At 43.6% G+C, this 20,548-nt stretch overlaps 1 protein-coding gene across 2 annotated transcripts in view; it reads right to left on the minus strand.

Moving 5' to 3' along the window:
* The window catches only part of PC (pyruvate carboxylase), a 495,508-nt gene that overhangs the window by 92,602 nt on the left and 382,358 nt on the right, over nucleotides 1-20,548 (minus strand). The window lies entirely within an intron of this gene.

The following is a 20,548-nucleotide window of genomic DNA, read 5'->3' on the forward strand; positions in this document are numbered from 1 at the left end:
CTCACAGAGGCGGCTCAAAGGGAATTCGGTATGTACAGCAATATGTATTTTTACCACATTCATATGCATACTAATTATTTTTTATCACAGTTCAAAAGGTTCTTATTCGGTGGCAGTCAATCCCGGACCACTGTAAGAGGGATTACAACCGGGAGGTTGAGGCCCCGAGTGGATCCGCAGCAACCTCAAGGCCGCCATATATGAATAGTGCAGCCTTGGGGTTCCTAAGACGGACGCTGGCACTACGAAGGTAATTTTATTTTTTTAAGGACTGGAAAAAGCGTTTGCTTTCCTCTCCCTCTGAGTGCAAGGGGCTGTCTGAGACAGAGGAGCATTTGGCCCCTCTGTTTCGGGCAGCCCCCTATGGTCAGAGGGACAACTGTTCTCTCCCTCTGAGTGAAAGGGGCTGTCTGATACAGAGGAGCGTATGGCCCCTCCAGTTCGGACAGCCTCCTACGGTCGGAGGTAGCCATAGAATAGAACCTGGAAGCAGTATTTGAAGGCCAATTATTTACTTTTTTTTTTTCTACAGAACTGCCAGTAGCACTCGGGTGCCTGACCCACCCTACTGACCCACCCTCCTGACCCACCCTACTGACCCACCCTACTGACCCACCCTCTTAACAAGTGGGAGGCACATATGGAAACTGTGTTAATTCCTACACCGTTCACCTGATTTGGATGTAAATACCTTAAAATTAAAGCTGACAGTCTGCAGTTAAAGCACATCTTGTTTGTTTAATTTCAAATCCATTGTGGTGGTGTATAAAAATGCCAAAAATGTTAAAATTGTGTTGATGTCCCAATATTTATGGACCTGACTGTATATATACACATATACACACACACACAGATTGTTATTTTTTCCACCAATAAAAAAAATAAAAATTGTTGACTCGACTGTTGCTGACGGGATCAGCAACCTTGGGCACTCCAGCTGCTGTGAAAGTAAAACTCCCATCGGCTCACTACTCTGCGTTTATTATAACACCCTAGGGAGTTTTAGTTTCAAAACAGCAGTAGTGCCAAAGTTGGCTGAACCCTGAACTTGTTATGTCCCTTGTGGGGATTCGCTCTGGTAGACAGGACAAGCGGACCCAGTATAGAGGCAAAGACCAGTTTGTAACTCAAAAACCTCAGTGTTTTATTCACACTTATGGCAACAAAACAGTACGACAGTCCATTTGCAGTTTTGGTGATCGTTCACACCTAGACAGTTCATACAGCAAAACATTGATCTGTTATCCTAGTAGTTAGTTCACACCCGATCGGCATTGCTCAGGACAAAGAAGATCTCCCAAACTCAAGCCTCCAGCCTAGCACACGCTCAGATCCCAATCCAGCGATAGCCAGAGCTCCTCTGTCAGAGAGCGAGGTAATTACCACCAGCTGAGACTGCTGGCTGGGTTTTTTATATAGGCCAGTCAAGACACGGCCTCGAACGTGGGGAGTAGTCACCCACCCAGAACTTTGACTACTCCCAGTAAGAGCCGTCCCGGATCAGCTATTACAGCAATACTAAATAGCAAGGTGTCAAACAGCAACTGCTGCTGACTCAAGAAAACTGGCTCTTACTTCACCGAGGCCAAGAACCTCGGTGACACATACCTTCCTTCAACCACTGTCCCTTGCGCCTTCCTACATACCTCCCCCCTTTGTTCAACTCTGAGGGGGAGAACACTTGCCAGACAGTGTACCCGGGACAGGGCATCCGTATTTCGCTGCAAGCGGCCTGCCCTGGGTTCCACTAAGAACTTGAAGTTCTGTAATGACCAGAACCATCTGGTGACCCGAGCATTCCTCTCTTTGGCCTGGCTCATCTACTTGGGAGGGGAGTGGTCAGTCACCAGACGGAACTTTCTCCCCAATAGATAATAGCGGAGAGACTTGAGTGCCCACTTAATGGCCAGGCACTCTCTCTCCACTATACAGTAGCTGGTCTCGGCTGGGGTGAGTTTGCGGCTCAGGAAAAACAACAGGATGTTCCTCCCCACTGATTTCCTGAGAGAGTACAGCTCCGAGGCCTACTTCAGAGGCATCAGTCTGTACCACAAACTCCTTCTTGAAGTTGGGCGTCACCAAAACCGGTGACCCGCACAGGAACGACTTCAACGCGGAAAAAGCCTCCTCCGCTTATTCCAGCGGACCATCACGGAATTTCCTTCCTTTCAAGAGCCCTATCAAGGGAAGCCGCTAAAGTGGCAAAATGGGGAACGAACCTCCTATAATAGCCCACCATTCTCAGGAACGACTTTACTTGCCTCGTGGTGACAGGTCGGGGCCAATTCTGAATCGCCTCTATTTTATTCACTTGGGGTTTGATAACTCCATGTCCAATTACGTACGCCAGGTGCTTAGTCTCCTCTAACCCTATCGCGCATTTCTTTAAGTTAGCGGTCAGCAGTGATGAGCGGTAGGGGCAATATTCGATTTCGCAATATTTCGCGAATATTTAAGAGAATATTCGTCATATATTTGCGAATTCGAGATCTCCAGTAATTATTTTCTTGATTGCTAAAACCGTTTATCGAAAAATTCACGATAAAAAATTCACGATCCGAAAATTCATGATCAACACTACTCCTAAAGTCAAAAATATTGCAGCCTTCTCATTGGCCCACAAGCAAGAAACAGTGAGGGATCATGGGTACTGCGATTACGAAGATATAGCACTATGTTCTAGATATTTGCGAATTCTCGAAGTGCCAATATTTGTGATTAAAATTTGCGATTGGAATATTCGCGATCAACACTAGCGGTCAGTCCACTAACATATAAATACACTACACCCATGTATACAATACACCATATATACACTGTACATATATATACAATACACCATATATACACTGCACACATATATACACTACAAACATATATACATAGTGGGGTTTTGGAAGTTTAGGCAGAAAATAAATTTGTAATAGAAAAGACATAAAACTGTAGGAATGTCTAAGAACCCTTGTTCCAATGGAGGCCAAGGTGTCAGAAGATGACGACACACCACTAACACACATCATAGGCTACAAACCGTGGCACCGAAATCTAATTAGGAGCATTAATCAGGGGTGGACTAGCCATAGACTTTTCCTGGTGGCCCAATGCCCAGGGGCCGCCCAAGCCATCCTCACGGCCGCTGGCCAGGTACGTAATGTTGTGATGCCATACCTTCTCTCATTTTGGAGTATCCTACAATTAGGGCAACCTATAGGTTCTTTCCAGTGCCACTTTAGGTTCCCAATCAATCCCTTGGCATTAAGATTAGGGCGACTGTTTCAGGGTAACATTAACCCTTAGCAGTTGCTTTCGCCTCTGCAGCCTAAGCTCTCATCTTATGAGGTGGACATAGCCTGCAAGATTCAAAAAGTAGCAGACTTTCCGTTGTTGCAGAAGTAACAAGTAGGTTTTGCAGTGGAATGCTGTCAGACCTCTGAGGTTGACCCTCAGCTTTCGGCAGTTGATCAGCATACAAATTAGCTCCATTTAATAAGGCTAATCTGTATTTTGCTATCTGGCCCCAGTTTCTGTTTAGACTTCAGGTCAAGAGGTGACAAGTTGTTTTTCTTTTTTTTTCTGTGCCGTGGATTTCAAATCTGTGGCGGACAAAATCTACGGCATGGGTTCCCATTAAAAGCAATGGGATGCGTGGACGGGTTCGTATGCTGTGTAACATAACACTTATACACTTGTACGTCTCAGGTTATGAAGGCAAAGCAATATTTATCATGCATTCATTAGCGACATTAGGAGTCTCTTTGATGAAATGGACAGGAAATTGTCGTGACCTACATTCAGGAGACATTATAGAAGACGCCTCACTGCTTACAGCGCATTAACACAGTGTCAAACCAATTAATATGGTGTCTTAACAAATCAAAGATCTAAACTCATAGCTGCAGTGTTAGTGCAATCGCATAGCACATCTAGGATACAAAATGATGAATTCACATTTTCAAGGGAGATTTAATTAACTTTAGGCCTTCTATTGCCAGCCCGAGTAAAGATGATTCCTTTTAGGAGAGGCTTCATTCGCTTATAAACATGGATGGTGTGCTTCTCATGTGCGGGCCTCACAAAAAATCTTATTAAGGCCTCATGCATTCCATATTTTGTGGAAGGAGCAGCTGGCCCATGATAGAACAGTACTATCCTTGTTCGTAATGCGGACAATAATCGGACATGTTCTATTTTTTTGCGGAACGGAAATACGGACATACGGAAACAGAATGCACATGGAGTAATTTCCGTATTTTTGCAGAACCATTGAAATGAATGGTTCCGTATACGGTCCTAAAAAAGCAGTTCATGCTCTCCTTTGCCCTGCGCTAAATTGCTCAGGGCAAAGGCATTTTCAGGAGTTACGGTGACGAACCGGGCTCTACATGGGGCTGCCAGGAACCCCAGTGACGTCACCGGCACTGATGGGTGGGCTTTAGTGCTGCCATAGCCAGTAAACTGGCTAGGGCAGCGCTAAAGCACGCCCATCAGAGCCATTACTGCTGGATCCCATTACAATGAATGGGGACCTGGTGGTGCACGGTGGTATCCAGCTATGCAGATACGGTGAACTCTGGCACTATTTCGGTGGAGGAACAAACTACTGTAGTTTACTGCAGTGTAGATGTGAACCAAGCCTATGTTACCAAATGAATCCGCACAGCATTTTGAAGCTACAGTATTTAGTGATGCCAATTGGGGACATTCACTTTACAGTTCCAGGTATGAGGCATGAATATCCTCTTTAAATGTTGGTCATTGTAAAGATTGCTTAGATTGCTTGCTGCTTTTATCTAAATTGTTATCGCTGTAGTGCAAGTTATATGAATCATACGATTCATGAAAATGAAGAAAAAAAAGGAATTCACGGCCACTGACAGACGGAGAGGTGGATTATGCAGCTACTTTTCGGCTGCCTGCTGGAATGGCTGTCTGTAGGTAGCAGACACACATTAACAAGGTAATTCGAAGATAAGGGGAACATTTCACATTCCCATGGATAGCATTACGTGATAACACAAGCTCTTGAACTGTAGCTTTGCTGCTGGTGCCTCCAAGATTCTCCTAAGTAGCAATGACAGTAATTCATCCACACCAGACACCGTCAGGAAGGAAGCTTCGGCTGTCAACGCATTTCTAATGATCTTTCCAAACGAACAAAATTTGCTTCTTTGATTATGGAGATGTAAAAATGTCAGAATTCCTGTTCTATTAATGAGGTGTACAGGATTTTACAGCAAATACATGGAGACTACACGCTCAATATAGGAGTGGCGTCATAAAACTATCATGAGTCTATGAAAATATGTGAAGTCCACGGTCAGAACATCTCCGCTTAGTACACCAAAGGATACTGGGATGTCCATCAAATACCCTACAGATGGAGAAACAAATATAAGACTAGCACAGAGTAAAATAACGAGAAATATTAGGCTGCACTCCATAGTACTGACAGATTCATTACTCAAGCCTCCGCTGTAGAGGACACTTCAGACTCCAAATGATACAATTACAGCCACCGCTAGTGCAGTACCGCCATCATATATACAAGGATCGTCCATCATCTATATCTCCCTTCCCATACCACCTCTCCAGGGTTGAGCTCCGCTGCCCTTTAACAATCACAGTGTCAGCTTTGGTAATTCTCAATATGCCCAATCTGATTCTGTCAATGCGCCTACAGCAAATATCCAGAGGAGCTCTCCCCATTCTGTCATAGAACCCTGTTCACTCCATGCTTCATGTCAAAGCTCCAGGCCAGCTGACATTCACAGGACTTGAAAGAAAACTCTGCTTTTGAACATCTCAGATGAGTATCTTAGTAAATAATTTTCCTTTCATGTCTTGTGCTGACTTTTTGGTATCGCTCCATTCACACCCAAAGGGAAATTGCTGCTGGTTCCTTTATCTGTATGCGTTTCATCTGTACTTTGCACACAGCCCCCTGAACGATAGTGGGGTGACAATGGTTACTATGGCCTAAGAATGTCCTCGGAGTTTGGATAGTACGGAAGACTATTAGGCCTTGGAGAGGTCTACTAGGCTACGGGCAGGCATAATACACTACACTACATAAGCACTGTGGTATATTATAAACATGAAGGTCACAAGTTCAATTTCCCTGGTGGGACTAATGAATATAGTAAAAAAAAAAAAAAAGGCTAAATTAAATAAAAAAGGGGGGAAAAAAATATATAAAAATAAAGAAACTAAATTGATATAGCTGCATCCGTAACAAACTGTCCTATATTTAACTCGCAAGATGAACACTGCAAAAAAATATCAGAAACTAAAAGATAATGGCTGTAGATAGATCTGTAGTGCTGCGCTGACTGGAATGAGAGGTGATAAAGACCTGGTTGTGACCGAAGAGTCGCCTATTTATCTGCTTGGTCTGAAATATGAACTGAGGATGAAGTATACATACTACTGCTTTTTCATGACTAAATAAAAATTTATTATTAAAGGGGTTGTCCAGGAATAGAAAAACATGGCTGCTTTCTACTAACAACAGCATCACCCCTGACAACAGGTTGGGCGTGGTATTTTGCGAATCTGGTCCACTGACTCCCATGGACAAGGGTGGCACTGTTTTTGGAACAAAGTAACCATATTTTTTCTAATCCTGGACAACTCCTTTAATTTGTGCATCGCATCATAAGGAGTGCCTGGTTTGTTTACATTACAGTGAATCCTTCTACTTGACACCCAGCATATAGAGGTGTGCGGTACCATTATGCTAATGTCTAAATTCAAACCAATTGAAAGAGAACCATCTTGCTAGCGCCTCCTTGTGGAAGTGGCTCCCTATAAGTCAAAATCCAACTTTTAAACAAGCCTTGGAACAGGACAAGGGAAAATAGCCAAGCCAAATATCCATCTGTAGACAGCTGTTTCAGGGTGCTTGCCCCTCATCAGTACGGAGTAGGATCCTGGCTGGTTGAGTGCAATGTCTTGGGTGCAGCTTAGGGGGGAGCTGGCTCTCCTTAACGAGACCTTCTGTATATCAAGACTTATAGGCAATGTTCTCTTAAGAAAATAATATGCAAAGAGGTACCTTCCAAGGAAAGTGAACCATCTCAGTAGCGCCACCTTCTAGAAGTATAAATTTGTTATATGCTGTCAAACAAGTATTTTTCCAAACATGGAATTTCTCAGACGTGAGATGTAGACTCAACAATCCTCAAAATAAAAAGCCCACAGAAGACAGAACTTCAAAGCTGATGGGAATCTAGTATTCAAAATAAGGCGAGCCTTCAGCATGTAAAATTCTCTTTCTAGCCATCAGCCGGCTGTCCCACATCTGACACACTCCTCGTTACCGGCTTCTGTTCTATTCATGAAAATGGAAGCTAAAGAGAATTTATCCTCAAAAGAAATTCTAATCCCATTTACTTCTAAACACAAGTGTTTAGTGTTCTGCTGCATTACAACATTATTCGTCTTGCTGTATATTTCCAGACATGACTCTCTTGATATCTCATCTTTTATATAGTCCGTTACTAAGCAACACTCATTGCACAGTGTTCAGACAGGTGAGCGTGCCAATACTATGTATAAATGCTGGCGCCAATAGTATCTTGGAGGACAGTTTCTAGTGACTCTACCGTATAGGTATAACCAGTGAACCAAAAACGGGGTACGGCCCCCAGCCATGACTCCCATATAACAGGGGTTATTCTTTGGGGAGGTCGCTCCTTCAGACAATACAAGCCAGCAGGAGACCACAGCTATATCAGAACAGTAGTAACTAAAAAGATAAGCGCAAACCACAAAAATGATCAAATCCCTGAGGTCCTGTCCTCTTCTATCTACAGTGGCTGGAGTAACTTTATTCATCTCTTAAAGCGACCCTCTGGCTAAAAAACAAACAAAAACAAATCACATGAATTGGGAACACTTACCTGATGCCCTCCTTTTCAGCTTTTTAGCTGCAGATCCACCAATCCTCAGGCTCCTGTTCTCTCATTGGTAGTTCAAGTCACTTCTTGCTGCCCTTGGATTGGCCAGCACTGCTCATGTGAGCAGTGCTAGCCAATCCAAAAGCAGGGCTGGGCAAGTAGAAAGTGTCTTGACCTACCGATTCACAGTGTGCATCAGAAAGTCTGAGGACCAGTGCGGCCATGTTGAATGACAGAAGAGGAGTCTGGGAATTAGCGGATCTGCAACTAAAGATGGAAGAAGGAGGTCACCATGTAATTGTTCTGTTCGTTCCCCAGTTAATGTGAATTCTTTTCTCTTGAACCAGGAGGTCGCTTTAACTTATTTCCATTCTAGGAGATCTTGATGACCGGCAATATGGCCACCCCAAAGGGTCAGTCAGTCAGCTTTTGCAGTCTCTCGATAAATTGTAAATCCACAGCACATACGGTATTACATGCTAATAATCACTGGTGGGGTTTAGTAACCTATAAATTGCGTGTGTGATATAGAATGCGAGACAGGGAGAACACAAGAAACACAAAGACTTCCTGAAGGTAAATGCTGGTGGCGGATCAGCCGCTCGCAGGCGTACTGTGCACTTTACTGGAGTGTATGTAACGTTCCCAGCATCTCTCACACAATCTGTGCCAGTTTTACAGCTTCTGCTTAAATACATAAACAATGCCAAGCCTCGTACATAAACACAGACTGCGGGAGACAGCGCGCCGCATGAACGCAGCAACAGCAAAAACACGTGAATAATGACTGGCCGCACCAAGACTGCTCAGCGACCGGCCCAGGCCACGCTGGGAAAGGTCAAGTCTGTTTTTAGCATATTATTCATAAAAACCCAGGCAATTACTGGTCTATGGAGAACTACCCAAAATATTATTAACCCGTGACTTAGGGCCCGTTCACGACCATATTTTTGAGTCCCCATCCGTTCCACAATTTTGCAGCACAGATGTGGACCCATTCATTTCAATGTAGTGATAGTACCCCAAAAAAACCTCTACCATAAAAAATGTACTCTCATTCCCGAGTGTCTGAGAAATGACACCTGAGATGGAAATCGGCAGCCATAAATATATGATCGGCAGGGAAAATAATGTATTAAGCTGTGATTCTTATTAAGATCCACCTGCAGACATTGAACATGAATGTACTTATTGCTGCAGACATGGCTCCCTTTCTTATGGTGATGGTATCCAGCCAGCGCAGTGCTGGAACATCTGTTGCCTGCCTTGTAGAGTGTCTCAAACATGAAGATTGCCTCCTTTCATATTTATGTATTTTATTGTCCTCTGTACATTTACATATATTTGAAAGAATCTCCTTAAAAGCGATTTTCTTTTATGCTTGCTCCTCAAAAGAATTTGTAAATTATTTCAATAATTTTCAGCATTTTTCCAATTATTTTCGATGTTCTACCTTGTGGGAAGCTATCAGCGTCCATATGTTGAAATGAATATTAGCAATACATCGGCATTTCATCTTTTTGCAGTTTTCCCATGCCGCAGTTTACCTTGCAGGAGATTCCTTCTGACATGTCATTAACATTTGGCGCTCGAGCTTTAGGCTGGGCTGACAAAATGAAGGGAAACTCTTGTAAAAAATGAAGCTTTCCCCTTGTTATTACTTATTAGAGAGTCCTCCAGGACTTCTAATGATGCATTGCTTAGCCGAGCCGTTTACTAAGCGGCGGCCTCTGGGCTGCTGCTTACTAACCGCAGATGTGGCCCGCGGGTGATCAAGTCGGTGTTGTCACCTGCATAGAGAAAAGAGGCTGCGGCACTTCCTGTCTCACTATTGATTTAAAGGGGCTTGAGACATAATTAAAAATGTCAGGCAAGCCCTAAAATGTCTTACAATAAGAAACGTTATGCTCAACCCTTTCTTTGCGGCTCAGGTCCAGATCTCCTCGCGCTCTGTTTACAAACCGTAGCGAGTGGTGACGTGTCTGGATACGGCATGTGACCACTGCAGCCAATTACTCCCCTCAGAGGTAGACTGCAGAGAATGACACTACAGAAAGGGGGGAGTAGAACATGTGATTGTTAGGGATGAGCGAACTTCAAGTTTTGAAGTTCGGGTATATGCTGAAATACGTTATGGATTCCGTTACCACAGACCATAACGCAATTCCATGACGGAATGCCTTTAGAGTCCTCTCCTGCATAACGGACACTGGACGGATTTGTTATGCTGGCCGTAGAATTCTATTATGACGGAATGCATAACGGAACGCTTCTAAAGGCATTCCGTCATGGAACTGCATTATGGTCTGTGGTAACGGAATCCATAACGCAATTCAGCATATACCCGAACTCGAACTTCAAAACTTGAAGTTCGTTCATCCCTAGTTACTGTTTCAAGGCTTGTTCGAGAGCCCTCGGACAATCCCTTTAAGGTCCTTTTACAGGAGCCGATAATTGCCTGAAGAGTCATTTGTAAAAACACTAGTCCAGGATCACTGCCCCATGTAGGCATGTCCACTGACCAATCGACAAGTGAGCAAACGCTCGTTTGTCGTTGACTGGATATTTTAATGCTGACCTAAACAAAGTTGAAAATACAATTCGAGACACCGTTGGGGCCATTTTTTATTATTACATTTAGGGATGAGCGAATCGACTTCCGATAAAACATCTGAAGTCAATTCGCATAAAACTTCGTTCCAATACTGTACGGAACAGGAGCTCAGTACAGTATTAGAATGTATTGGCTCTGATGAGCCGAAGTTATTGCTTCGCGAAGTTTTGCACTGTAAAAAAAACATTTCCCAAACCCTGGTTCAGTTCCAAGTGGTACCTTGGAACCGAACCAGAGTTCGGGAAATGTTTAACTTCGGCTCATCAGAGCCAATACATTCTAATACTGTACAGAGCTCCTGCTCCGTACAGTATTGGAACAACTTTTTTTTTATGCAAATCAACTTCGGATGTTTCATCTGAAGTAGATTAGCTAATTCCTAATGACATTCTACTCAATTTGGTCTTTATTAATCACTTTTCTACCGCCGTACGACTATATAAGTCAGTGGTACGGCCTTTAAAGATGGCACCCACGCTCCACAGCAGAGAAGGCACCATAGTCACCAGGTTGCCATTGTTTTAAGCAGCAGACACCCTGAGGCAATGCCAATTGCAGACATTTAACCCCTCAGATGCCATAGTCAATTGTGACCACGGCACCTGAGGCGGCTTTCCCCAGGAGCGATATGCTCTCGGGGCTCGAATTGCTTCCCTGATCGGTGATCGAGGAAGCTGTTACTGCTCTGTAATAGCCTTGGTCTCTCTGAAGAATGTAATACTATCACAGCTGTAGTTCCTCCGGATAGGTAATCAGTATCTGATCGGTGGGGTTCCAACACCCGGGAGCCCCGCCGATTAGCTATTTGAGAATGCACCGGCGCTCACAGTAGCGCCGCAGTCTTCTCACAGCTTTGCCTAGGCCATGTGATGGGATGTTCATTGGTCACATGGCCTAGGCACAGCTCAACCCCCTTGAACTGAGTGGGGCTGAGCTGCAATACCAAGCACAGCCACTATACAAGGTACTGCGCTGTGCTTGGTGAGCAGAGAGAAGGCCGCAACACTAAATAAGTTTAACACTGATAAATGTAAAGTTATGCACATGGGAAGGAAAAATGCAAGTCACCCGTACATACTAAATGGTAAAACACTCGGTAACACTGACATGGAAAAGGATCTAGGAATTTTAATAAACAGCAAACTAAGCAGCAAAAACCAGTGTCAGGCAGCTGCTGCCAAGGCCAACAAGATAATGGGTTGCATCAGAAGGGGCATAGATTCCCGTGATATGAACATAGTCTTACTACTTTACAAATCGCTAGTCAGACCACACATGGAGTACTGTGTACAGTTCTGGGCTCCTGTAAACAAGGCAGACATAGCAGAGCTAGAGAGGGTTCAGAGGAGGGCAACTAAAGTAATAACTGGAATGGGGCAACTATAGTACCCTCAAAGATTATCAAAATTAGGGTTATTCACTTTAGAAAAAAGACGACTGAGGGGAGATCTAATTACTATGTATAAATATATCAGGGGTCAGTACAGAGATATATCCCATCAGCTATTTATCCCCAGGACTGTGACTGTGACGAGGGGACATCCTCTGCGTCTGGAGGAAAGAAGGTTTGTACACAAACATAGAAGAGGATTCTTTACGGTAAGAGCAGTGAGACTATGGAACTCTCTGCCTGAGGAGGTGGTGATGGTGAGTACAATAAAGGAATTCAAGAGGGGCCTGGATGTATTTCTGGAGCGTAATAATATTACAGGCTATGGCTACTAGAGAGGGGTCGTTGATCCAGGGAGTTATTCTGATTGCCTGATTGGAGTCAGGAAGGAATTTTTTATTCCCCTAAAGTGGAGAAAATTGGCTTCTACCTCACAGGGTTTTTTGCCTTCCTCTGGATCAACTTGCAGGATAACAGGCCGAACTGGATGGACAAATGTCTTTTTTCGGCCTTATGTACTATGTTACTACTGTCAGAGCTGACGCTTTATCAAACAGCTGAATGGGGGGGGGGCTTGGAGGGGTCCTGGGGGTCCCACTCCAATATAGTTCAAAACTGTTCCTACAAGCTGCAATAACATATCCTTACTGATGAACCCATTAATCTAATGATAGGTTCTGCCAAATGTTGCCTAAAAATATTGCTGCACATTTCATTTTATGGAAATCTACTATGATCTGACAAGACACAATTTGATTCTAATGCAACAGAAAAAGATACTCAAATGCTATATATGCAAGTATACTGTAATTTAAGGGCAAGATAAACCATTCGAACAAAATGTTTCACCCTGGAAGGCATGTACAGATGTCAAGTATGACTAGATGAAAGCGTTCACAGGCATCAGACGTACCTTTCAGTAAGGGAAAACAAAAATAGAACATAGCCCTGAGAAACGGGAGGTCATAATGAACGGTACCACACACGCCCAGAGAGGAGACAGGGCCCATCACGGCATCCACGAGGAGAGCGCGCGTGAGCTCTGGTGTAGATCACCGTCTCATGCTACACCTGTCAGTGTGGATATCACCAATAAAGGGGAAAAAATAAAAAAAAATGCAAAGCATTCAAAAGATCATTAAAAAGGCAATCCTGTTTCTAAATGTGTTTCAAAGTAATCATAATGCCGTGGATAGCTGCCCTGAAAAATGACCATTATTCTTACACAAATCAGGTTTTTGGTACAAATTATACCAAACTATGTATCGGTCTGCTCAGCCCCTCCTGCCCCAGGCATGCCGTATCTTCAAAATCACATTGAATTTTCACATAAGAAAAACATTTTACAGTTTCCATACAGAATTATAAAAATAAAAAAGTAAATTAAAAAAGAAACTTTTCAAACATTACAGTTATCAGCTTTCAGAAGAAAATACTTAAATTAGGAGCTGTGATCTGCATTGGGGGAGCTTTGTTAAAGGGGTTTTCCAGGATTTGGGTCCCCCAATCTGATTTGTGGGGGTCTGACACCTGGGATCCCACCGGTCAGCTGTTTGCGAGCGCCGCAGCCTTCTCACTGTCTACCAAGCACAGCGCCATACATTGTATTGCGCTCAGGCCCATAGAAGTGAAATTCCGTCAAACCCCTTTAGGCTGTCAGGGCTAGTCTACAACCAACAGAACAGAGAATGCAATTCTTAGACTATAATATAGGATGCACATACAGTTTTACATATCATCATACACAGAATTGTGACCTGTATAGAAAGAACATATAATACTATAAATGTCAGCTATTTTCCACGTCTTCAAAATCTCTAGTGGTCAGACAAGGAAAAAAAAAATGAACCGACTTCATAGAAAGTGAGCACGTTGTGCTCCATAATTGCAGCTTTGGGGTGTTTCGTGTTCACATGCTGCAGGTAATTTACAATTATCCTGTAATTTCCACAGAGGAGACAACAAACAGGTGAAATCTGAATGAATAGGGCACATTTACAAGAGCGAGAAAGAGCTGACGCTGGAGGTAATGGGGACAATTATGACCTGAATGTCTAATCTATGTAAGGACCATAAATAGCGGGATACAAATGGCTAACCTTTCACTTACTACATTAGCAGTGACATTAGATCATGTTGGCTTGAAGGACGACATGGTCCCAGAAAACGGATGAGGAGCCTCTATCGATCAGATCGACCATCAGTTAATGTCAGGCAAAGGCTACTGATTGATTAAAGAAATAACTGAAGTAAAGTGGGAACAATTGCCATCGATGATACAGGTTTTGATTATGTTACCAAGTGTCACAAAATTGATCTGAGAGACATTTCATTGATCAGGAAGCTCAGTACAACCTCTATTGATCAGAGGAGTCTGATAGCTTTTTTGCTGGAGTCAGGAGAGAATTTATTTTTCCCATGAGAAATGTAATTTGCAAATCTCACACTAAGGGTTTTATGTTTGGCTTCCTCCAGATCAATATCTTTATAAATATAGGATGAGCTTTGCTAACTTTGAAGCCAATGGACATTTTAAACCCATGCAGACAACGTGAGATCCCGCTGACCCTCTGCCGCACAGCCCCAAGTAAAATCCGCTTTCTTGTGCGCTTTTAGGAAAACGAATAAATGAAGAAAAATAACCAGGCCAAGTGGACACAATGTCTTAACACAAGTACGGTACGTCTAGGGGTTGAAATTCAGTCCCCAAGAGGTGATTTGGATTACTGCAGGCAGGACGCTGTGGACATATGCATATTTCCACTTTGAAACCCTTTCAATGGAGTACAGAAGTCAGAAACCATACTTTCACACTATTGTTTGGCCATGAGGGCCCAGTGATGGGGACATCTCGTGCAGATTCATCCACTAAGTCTTCTCTGAACCCTAAGCCACAGCGCATCTGTCCCCAGTAAGATACTTTTCATGCATAGTATACTAGAGGCTCACAGTACTGTTACTGCTTAGGCCTCTTTCACACGGGCATTGTGGGAAAATGTGCGGGTGCGTTACGGGAACACCTGCGATTTTTCCGCGTGAGTGCAAAACATTGTAATGCGTTTTGCACTCGCGTGAGAAAAATCGCGCATGTTTGGTACCCAAACCCGAACTTCCAGCGCTGTTTTACTATGCATTCTGTATTCAGAATGCTATTATTTTCCCTTATAACCATGTTATAAGGGAAAATAATAATGATCGGGTCTCCATCCCGATAGTCTCCTAGCAACCGTGCGTGATAATCGCAGCGCATCCGCACTTGCTTGCGGATGCTTGCGATTTTCACGCAGCCCCATTCACTTCTATGGGGCCTGCGTTGCGTGAAAAATGCAGAATATAGAGCATGCTGCGATTTTCAGGCTACGCACAAGTGATGCGTGAAAATCACCGCTCATGTGAACAGCCCCATAGAAATGAATGAATGGGTCGGTATTCAGTGCGGGTGCAATGCGTTCACCTCACGCATCGCATCCGCGCGGAATACTCGCCCGTGTGAAAGGGGCCTTAAAGGAGTTCTCCGCTTTTGCTATATTGATGACCTACCCTCAGTATCGGTTATCAATATCAAATTGGTGGGGGCCCCCACCGATCAGCTGTTTGAAGAGAAGGCAGCACTCGTGCCAGTGCGGTGTTCTCTTCTCTGTTTACCTGCTCGCCATCCACATCACAGCGGTGAGCAGTGTGCTTACAGCTCAGCCGTCCCCAGTCACTTCAATGGGACAGCTCTGTCCTAGTCACAGAGAAGGAGCCGTCCAACTGAACTAAATGCGGATGGTGGAGCTGTAATTACACCTGCTCACCGATGCAATGTCAATGGCAAGCCGGTAAACAGAGAAGAGAACACAGCACAAGAGGCAAGAGGATACCACTGAAACAACTGGAAGTGCTTGTGCACACACTGACATCTATAGTTCCAGGATCGTCAGCCTTAACGATAAGATAATATTCCACTCACAGATAAAGACTGAACTACAGAGTGCCAGATAGTGACGGACATCAGTACTACTAAGGCGGCATAGTCCTCCCGTTCCTGGTATTTTAATCCCACAGATGTTGATAGCTGGCACAAACTTTGGGGGAGAAACTGGTGAAAAAAGAACTGACTTAGTTTCCCATAGCAACCAATCAGATTCCACTTTTCATTTGGAAAATGAAAGGTAGAATCGAATTGGTTGCTACGGGCAACTAAGCCAGGTCTACCTTACACTAGTTTGATAAATCTTCCCCTTTGTGCTATAAGAATGCCTGATTGATCCTCCTCTATATCTTCAGCTCCACTCACTAATATAGTATCTGGATCTGCCCCTGCCCCTATTATCTACCCACCAGTAGTACCACACACATTTTCCTAATAAGTGAATGGGGAGATCTAAAACCTGATTCAAGTAATAGACAACTATGGAAAAATAAAACATGATTCACATTGTGGGGTCGGCCAAGACTAAGGTGTGTTCCCTTGTTCCTCCTAGAGTCATGAAAGTAGAAAGACTTGGGTTAGATCCTTTTGTTTTTCCTCCCTTTTTTATTGCAAAGTTCCTGCTTGTATATGGCATATATTTTGTCTTTTGTCTCTGTTCTTTTTTTTTTATATTTGTAGGTCCGCACCTTTTTTAATAAATATCAACAGGCTCGGACTGGCCCACAGGGGTACAGGTGAATCCCCCCCGTGGGCCCCTAGTCTCCCACCCCCTGCATAAGTGGCACATAACACAGTAGACTTACTGCACTACATACATATATTCCATGTACAGCTCCTCAACCAGTCTATGTTCATATAAAAAAACTTGATGGATAACTGTTATTGTCATCAAAAAATCTATTTTAGCACATGTTACTGCTGCAGCAGCATTATACATAAAGCAATCTTTAGTTTCCTCACTTACCACTGTTTTCCTTGAGTTTTCCCCTTAGTTATGGCTGTTTTGAATCCTACAATATGAGGTCCTTCTCAAACTGGCTCATCTGCCAGTTCTCGGAGGCCAAAACTGCTTTCCCTCACTTCCCATACACACTTGCTGTAGCCAGCAGCTTCCTGCCAGCCAATCAGATTGAATTACTGAGAGACACGCCTCCTCACTCTGAAGCCTAATGCAGGCATGCAGTGTGAAGGACCGCCCCTCCGTCTTCCTAGCCGGAGACAGACGAGCCATAGAAACTGTATTTTAAGGGAGCAGTGGAAAGGGACAGGGGACATTAATGAAAGCTGTTATTATAAGGTCATTACAGATTTTTTGGCAATCATCGACAGACTAACTCAGGTATACATGCCTAGCTCTAATAAACTAGCAAAAAAAAATAAAAAATAAGACAGTTATCCTTTAACTGCATTTGGAGCATTTTTATACTGAAAAAAAAAATAATAAATGATAAGAGAACCTGTCATGTTGAACATGGTGTATCAGACAAAGTCAACAGGTTATAGAGCAGGAGGAACTGAGCAGATTCATATATTAAATAATATATAAAAAATTTAATACAAATAATTAGTAAATCGTTTTGTGGGAAAAGATTCACATTCAGAATAACTTGTTTTTATGCTGGTCTTTAAAGTCAAGGATGGGGTCCTATCAGTGATTGACCACCTTCTCCGAGCGTGCATACACAGATAGCTGTCAGTCACGGATAGGACCTCCTCAAAGCCCAAAATAAACAGGAAATTAAAACAATGAAATTAAAGTTACACCAATTGTTTCCCACAAAAGTAATACACAAATCTGCTCAGCTCCTTCTGCTCTATAATATGCTGCTTGCACTGTATTTTCTTGGCGACAGATTCCCTTTGACTATTGACGCCTACACAAATACAGATGGCTAGGGAGAAAAATTACAGGGAAACTTTTAAGGTAAAACTTAACACTATTTTAAGTCTTTTTCAATAACACAGTAAGGCCTCTTGCACACGAACGTATTGGTTCCGTGGCTGTATCGTGGGCCGCAATACACTGGTCACCAGCTATGTACATTCCGTATCACGGATGCGGAGCCATTCACTTAAATGGTTCCGCAAATCTGGAGATGCTGTGTGGAACGGAAGCACGGAACGGAACTCCACGGAAGCACTACGGAGTGCTTGCGTGGTGTTCCGTTACTTGCTTCCGATGCGCAAAAATATAGAACTTTTTTGCGGAACGAACGGATTGCAGACCCCATTTTAAGTGAATGGGTATGCGATCTGCATGCGGCTGCCCCACGGTCAGTGCCAGTGTATTGCGGACTGCAATTTGCGGTCCGCAGCACGGGCACAGAGCCCTTGCTTTCGTGGGCAAGAGGTTTAAATGGGAGATTTATTACTACAGCTGTCCAGCATCACAAAAATTAAGGCTTTACAACTGCTATAATAAATGTCATTTGTAGTAAAATAATTGCTGGAGGTGAATGGAAAGACCACAATTAACAGAAAGCCTTCGGAAAAGAAGACGCCTCATGATAATGAGCCCGTCCAGAAATGCGCCCGGCAGCTGTCATAAATATAATATAAAGCGCTCGCATTTCATGACCAGAAGGCTTTATAGGGCCAATAATCGTGACTTTACAATAGTCATAATTATAAATTGTTCTTGCTATCATTTCACCGCCGCACTAATCTACACAAGGTGTCCGTTTTATGGATAAATGCAACATTTCTGCATCTGTATATATATATATATACACACATACATACATACAAGATTTAGGGGGATTTAACAAAAATAAAAAAAATCCATGGCCTCAAAAAAATAATGTTTTCCCCTATCGCACCCAGGTCCTGATGGTAACAATACAGCTGTGGACTCAGACTATGCTATTCTACTGAAATGCTCTGATTCCAGGTCAGTAAACTTGCTGCTAGTCTGGGCCTTGTAGCCTAGCACTGACATATGAAATTAGCTTTATTCCATTTTATAGCCACTTCAACTAGAGGGATGTAAACCAGGGTCAACTCTCTAAGAAACCAGTAAAATGACTTTTTAATTTTTTCTCTGAAGTGCCATTACTGATTAATACGACTTTTAGGCAAATGAGCTTATTGAAGCACCGTAACCTAGCGCCTGCGACATTGCTCGCAGGATCGGTGAATGCGCAGAGCATCTGCTTCAGCTGTGCATGGGACAATGGTGTCATTGACCACCCAGTTGTCCTGAGATGGGGGAAGATTGTAAAGTAAGTATATCCCAAGTTATGATCCTCCACGCAGTTCTGGATGTCATCGGCAAATGTGCAGTAGACATGCGTCTAACCTGCAATTATCGGTGCAGGCTCTAGATTACAAGACCAGGCGAGATACTTGGCCCTGCCAATCAATGGGAGGCGTGCAGTCAGGTTCCGTCTTACTTCATGAAAGATAGTAAATCACAACTGGAGATGAAGTAACAGAATTGTTTAGAGGACTGGCAGGAGGAGCAGGGTGTTGAAGATCTGATGCTCCAAGGGGCTGGGCCTGCCCTCAGTGCTCTAATACGAGTTTTACTTAGTAATGGTGCTTCAGCAAAACATAAGAGAGGTGTAATTTTACTCAGCAGGATCAACCTCATCAGGCATTACACCAGGTTAGGGCTGATTTTGCTGGCAGATGCTCTTCAGAGGGAGCCTCCCACCATCTGTATGCTGCCCTCCTTGAGGTCAGTATAAGATGGTGATAGGCTTGCTGGTTCCAGAAGTCTTCAGAACTTTACCAGCTGCAGTGCTGACATCCTGCTATGAAGAAGCAATCTGACACGGGGGCGTATCACTCATCCAACTTTATTAAAATGACATGCCTATATGCTAATAAGCAGCAATAAGTCACCAGGACCATGTTCAACTTGATTCATCCCTGCTAACTGCCTGTTCATTGGCGTCTATGCCTGTGTCGTCCTCCTGCAGTCTTACATGGAAAGAGCTGTCCATCAAGAATAAGGAGTCGCGGTTTGGCGTGTTGAGCTCATCAACAACCGGCTCTTCTCCCAACAGCGATATGACTCTTCAGGTCATTTGTATACATCATAAGGTCACTAAAGTATTTAATTAAAAAGTTACATGGGCTATTTAATTCATGACTGAGGGTCAGAGGTGACTGACATTCCAGACCCCGACTTATGGTATGGTTAGTTTGGGGAGTGAAATGACAGGTTCTCTCTGAAGGGCATCTATCAGCAGATTTGTACCTATGACACTGGCCGACCTGTTACATGTGCGCTTGGCATCTGAAGGCGTCTGTGTTGGTCCCATGTTCATATGTGCCCACATTGCTGAGAAAAATGATGCTTAAATGTATGCAAATGAGCCTCTAGGAGCAACGGGGCGTTGCCGTTACACCTAGAGCAGAGTTTCTCAACTCCGGTCCTCGGGATCCACCTACCGATCAGGATTTAAGAATATCCCACAGAATGAATAACTGTGGTAAGTCCTGGTGCATGGACACTAATTATATCACCTGCTCAATACTAAGGAAATCCTGAAAACATGACTGATAGTTGGGTCCAGTTAAGAAACCCTGACCTAGAGGCTCAGCTCTCTCTGCAACTGCCACGTCCTGTCCACTTTGATTTCCAGGGCCAGGCAGTGTAAGCGTCATCGCGCCTGGCCCCGACCTCTCCTAAAGTCTTGCACTGCTCTGTGCGCTTCAGTATCCAGCGCAGCTGCAGTACAGGGAAGAGGTCCATTCTCAGCAATGTGGGCACATATGAACAT

Source organism: Bufo bufo, chromosome 10 (assembly GCF_905171765.1).
Source record: "Bufo bufo chromosome 10, aBufBuf1.1, whole genome shotgun sequence".
In the NCBI taxonomy this organism is placed as follows: Eukaryota; Metazoa; Chordata; class Amphibia; order Anura; family Bufonidae; genus Bufo; species Bufo bufo.